The sequence below is a fragment of the Schistocerca nitens genome, chromosome 8, assembly GCF_023898315.1.
Source record: "Schistocerca nitens isolate TAMUIC-IGC-003100 chromosome 8, iqSchNite1.1, whole genome shotgun sequence".
NCBI lineage: Eukaryota > Metazoa > Arthropoda > Insecta > Orthoptera > Acrididae > Schistocerca > Schistocerca nitens.
The window spans coordinates 59,929,858-59,935,366 of NC_064621.1; positions in this window are offsets into that span (position 1 = coordinate 59,929,858).

Here is a 5,509-nt window from a genome sequence, read left to right on the forward strand (position 1 = left end):
TACGAGTACTAAAGGTCGAATTTGCGACCTCAAAGGGTTCCTTATTAAGTCTGCTGATTTTTTTTTGGTATGGAACCTTCTTGGCTGGTTCCCCTATCAGTTCTGACTTCTCCATTCTCATGATGAAATTGTCGGCAGGAGGGATGATTGGGGCCCAACGTCCCGTTGATGACATGGTCATTAGAGACAGAGCTGGGGGGATGGACGAAAGTGAGATCATCTGCGTTCTATTCTAAAGAGTCATCCAGCCATTTGCCTTTAGCGATTACAGGAAACAAAGGAAAACAGAAACATGTTCGGCCGAACGACGGTTTGAACCGCTATTCTCTCGAATACGAACCCACTGTCTTATCATACGCCACAATCTTCGTTGTTGTCTAATACAAGGTGATGCATTTATGTGTGTATTTTCCAATACATAAATTAATACAAAGTGAATCGATGTCTTCCTTCGGAAAGGATATTAGCATAGATTTTGTTTAAAAAAAGTTACAACCTTTCTCAGTATCTATGAATGTAAACCGTTATGATAACTGAAACTAATTGCTTCGTTCTGTTATTACTGTTACAACCTGCAACTGGTGCGGTGTGTTACAACAGTCACTAAAGAGGAAGTCACTCCAACAACTTCCAAGATTCCTTTAATCAAAAAACAGAGTAAAGTTAAGATGTGCTTTTAATGCTTCAGCTGTTCTATACCTTTTCCCCCGCCTGAGTAAAATGCAGAGAGCGTTCATACAACCAGGTGAAACTGTGTGATAAGTCTTTTTTTGGGATGTTATCCAACTCGCGCGTCACATTCCCACGCTATTCGGTCTCGGGGAACATCGGAAACCTATTCTGCACATTGTCGTTTTATGATAGATTCGTACTGATAACAACCAATTCTCATCACGCGTGAAGATTCTTTACAGGAAAGAATTGTCCACGTCCTTCGTTTGAGTCAAGTCGCGCCAGGCGTCCAAACTCCGTTGTTTCTTATTCTGGAACCAAGGTGTATGGGCCAAACTTTGCACACACTTCTCGCTTCTTCAAAACACTTTGGAGAATGTATTGATCACTTGATTTAGAACTGTACAGTTCCTAAATCCGTACCGTTTTGCGACTCACTCCGCTCGCAGGTCGAATATTCAGCACTTTCTGCTCACAAATGGTCGAATGCATCTGTTGTTTACAGACTGCCACTTTGCTTACTGCGCTACGGCAGGAATAATATGTATCGGAACGTTCTGGACGAACGGTGTAGGTCGTATTAAGAAGTACGAATATTGTTTTGTGACTGATTCCGGCATTTATAGTTACGAATCAGCAAGTTAAAACGACTAACATTGTCTTTTGTAATAGAATAATCTCAGGCGAGAAATTTTATACATATTACATGTACGGAGTGAATGTAAAATCCACAGACAAAATTTCGACGGTCATTCTAGGATGCTTTGTGAGTATTTTAGTATAAGTGATCCATTTTCTCCAGCGGCTCGTTACAGAGTTTGGAAACAAACATGTTCCGTTCCCTCCCGTGCTTGCTGTTGACAATAGTAATGCCAAAATTACCCTTCGCCCTCAAGCTTGCCGCGGGCGTAGTGGGTGGAAATCTTGGAATCCCATAGCGTCTCAGACAGTATATGGTGCGTCGCTGTAGACTGTCGTAATCATGGTGCTCCACACTTTGAACTGTATTTGTAAAGGAGCAATGTGAGATGAACATGTAAAAAGAATCCTACGATGTCTAAAGAGAAGCAAAGGTTTCAAACAATTTTCTGCAGGTGAGCCCCACGACATCACAGGACATTCTGATGCTGACTGGCCTGGGCACACTGGAGATAATCGACCACCGGTTTGCTGTTCATGTCGCAAGGTGCGCTAATTTCGTGGAATAGCAGAAAACAACCAAGACGACAGAAGCAGAGCACACGGCTTTAACTTCTGCCTGTGAGGAAGCATTCTGGCTGCAAAGAGACGTTAAATTGTTTTGCGACAACAAATGTGCAATTCATCTGTTAAAGACAAGTCGATACAAGTGTGGCACTAAACACATTGACACCAGGCATCATTTCATCAGGGAAAAAACTGATTCAGAAGAAACCACAAGAGCCGCGCGTGATTAGCCTAGCGGTCTGAGGCGCTGCAGTCATGGACTGTGCGGCTGGTCCCAGCGGAGGTTCGAGTCCTCTCTCGGGCATGGGTGTGTGTTTGTCCTTAGGATAATTTAGGTTAAGTAGTGTGTAAGCTTCGGGACTGATGACCTTAGCAGTTAAGTCCCATGAGATTTCACAGACATTTGAACATTTTTTTTTTAAATCACAAGACAGCAAATTTGAACGAAAGGAATGCTCACAAACACGATCATGAAGCCCCTGTCAAGAACCCTTTAATTTGAACTATGAGGATGAAGTACTGAGAGGCACCGCTTCTAGTGGGGATCTGGGAAGATGTCATTTAGAATCAATCCCTCTACTGCAACTTCATCGTTGGTATTGTTGCTGCGGACGCTTTTTGTACATGTTCTTTTGCTTATTTCAGATTTGTCACTGATTGAGTTATGTTCGGTCTGTAGAAGAATAAAGTTTACTATTTAGTCACAAACAGTGACCGCATTTTCATTTAGAGCTCGATTAACAAATACAAAATACCATTAACGAATCCTTTATAAAGCAAGTTATAATCATGGTATGAGACCTGTTCTCATGTGTAATTCATACAGGATACAACCGTATTTAATGTGTAATGCTTCCGATTTAGCTACCTGAAAATGGTCTAAAGCTGAAAAGAAAATGTCAGCGGAAAGCATCACAAAATCGTTTAAAAAAGATAGTGGAATCGGTATTAACTACGTACATTAATAGATGGTGTCGAGAAACTAAGAGACTGATAGTAATTTGTAACTAAAAAGTGAGTACAGTTTTGAGCTTCTGATTTAACAGGATCATCTTCCCACGAACCCCGCGACAAAAATTTACAGTAGCGTCACCGCGCTGGGATAACTAACTCAGCCAGGGTTATAGGTATATAGGTAAAACAAAACAGATTGTTAGTATACCAGGAAACTATCATTTGTGTCTTAGAGGACAGATCAAGGCAGACTTTCAGCATGAGAGTCATTCGAGTCAGTACTTAAGAACAGACACTGTACGTTGCGGATTCTTTTTTTATTATTATGCCGTCAGATAGTAAAAAAAAATCCATTGTGCAACAATGAGTTAAATCACAATTACATGGCTATAAACAGCACACAAAACTTCAGACATAAACTACAGACTAAATTTTCTGTTGTAGTGCATATAATTTGTACTTGACTTGTCAAAGCAAAGGCAACAATTTCATTTCAATTCTACTATACGTGCCTTTCATTGTCAACTCCCCGTTCAGTAACTTCAGTCTAATTGTAACGCTTCCGCATTTGTTACGTACTTTACTGTAAACGTAGCGGTAGATTACAGGCACTCTGATAAAAATGTAAGTGCTTCGTCTAAGGGTTGTTGAATTATTCTGTGTTTTGGGTTGTTTTCTTTTGGTCAATGAATATTACAGGCCTTTTCTCTTGTTAAGCTATTTTCGCAGTAACACAGATATTTGGAATAAAACACCGTATAAATTGTATTTATATTATTGCTCTGCAACGAGTCCCTTAACCAAAATACACCAAAAATATCCTAAAACGTCTGATAAAATTTTCTCCAGCCTCCTACCGCGTCACATGGTTTAAAGTCCTCGAGCCTTCGGCCGAGTACTCCCCTCCCATTGTCAAGTGGTGACTTTTTGTGTGGCTGCTGCTGTCGCGCTTATATAGCGACGGTACCGTCTGTTACGTCAGTAGTGCCCATTCCAAGCTGTAGAGTACGAATTCGCGGAGTCGTTCGATATTAGCAGTAGGATGGATAGGGCGTGTGCGTGCTGTGTACGGGCGCAGGAGGAGCTGGCCGCGGTTCGCGAGCAGCTGAGCGTGCTGTTGGCCACGGTCAGCCGCCTTCAGGCTGCTGCCTCGAGGTGCAGCGACGGCGGAGGGTGTGGCGCGTCGCTTGAGACACCCCAGGTGTCGCTTGCTGCGTCCGCTGTCTCAGCCGCGGAGGCACCTTCTAATGTACCCTGTGCGTTGGGGCCGCCCTCACCTCAGGGTGAGTGGCGGACTGCAACGCGTTCGCGTCGCTCGGGGCGGAGGGTCAATGAAGAGGCTGGCTGGCTGGCCTCGCCCGTTCATCCTGTCAGTGGGCAGGTGGCCGCTCCTTCAGCAGGCCCGAGCAGGCACAGGGGGGCAAAGGCTTGCTGGTTATTGGGAGCTCCAACGTTAGGCGGGTGATGGAGCCCCTTAGGGAAATAGCGTACAGGGCTGGAAAGAAATCCAACGTGCACTGAGGCTATCGAGTGTACGGGGTCCAATTGCCTGCAAGTAGTTGCTCACATCGACACCAATGATGCCTGTCGCTTGGGTTCTGAGGCGATCCTCAGTTCGTACAGGCGGCTGGCGGATTTGGTGAAGACCACTGGTCTCGCACGCGGGGTGCAAGCAGAGCTCTCTATTTGCAGCATCGTTCCCAGAGTGGATCGGGGTCCTTTGGTTTGGAGCCGAGTGGAGGGTCTCAACCAGAGGCTTCGTCGACTCTGTGACGGTCTTGGCTGCAGATTTCTAGACTTGCGCTATTGGGTGGGAAATTGTAGGACGCCCCTATATAGGCCAGGGGTGCACTACACAAAGGAAGCGGCTACTCGGGTAGCAGAGTACTTGTGGCGTGCACGTGGGGGTTTTTTAGGCTAGGCAGTAGTGCGAGGTGTCTTGATGAACACTCACCAGTCGACGTGCAGGCAGGGAAATCAGGACGCGCTCAGTGTAAAGACACTTCAGCTATCAAGATATTAGCAGTAAATTTTCAGTGTTCGGAATAAAGTTCCTGAATTTACTGCCCTCCAGGAAGCGTGTGGCGCGCAAATTATTCTCGGGACTGAGACCTCGCTGAACCCTGAGATAGGAAGTTCTGGAATATTTAGTGAGGGTTGGAACGCGTATCGGAAAGACAAATTAGACACCGTAGGAGGTGGTGTCTTCATTGCAGTTGACAAAAATATTGTGTCTACTGAGGTCGAAGTCGAGTGTGATTGTGAAGTTATCTGGACACGTTTAACAGGGCTAGGGGAAATAAAGTTAATTGTGGGGTGTTGTTACCGGCCACCAGGTTCCACCGTCACAGTTCTAGAATCATTCAAAGGGAGTCTACACTCTGTTTCGTAGAAGTACCCGGATCATGCTATATTAGTCGGAGGCGACTTCAACCTACCTAGTATAGACTGGGATGTCTATCGATTCATTACAGGTGGTACAGACAAGCCGTCGTGTGAATTACTTTTGAACACATTATCCGAAAACTGTCTTGAGCAGCTAAATCGACAGCAAACGCGTAATGGAAATATTTTAGATCTGGTAGCCACGAATAGACCAGACCTCATCGACGGTGTCAGTGTTGAGACAGGGATTAGTGATCATGATGTTGTCATTACGACTATGGTTACGAAAGTT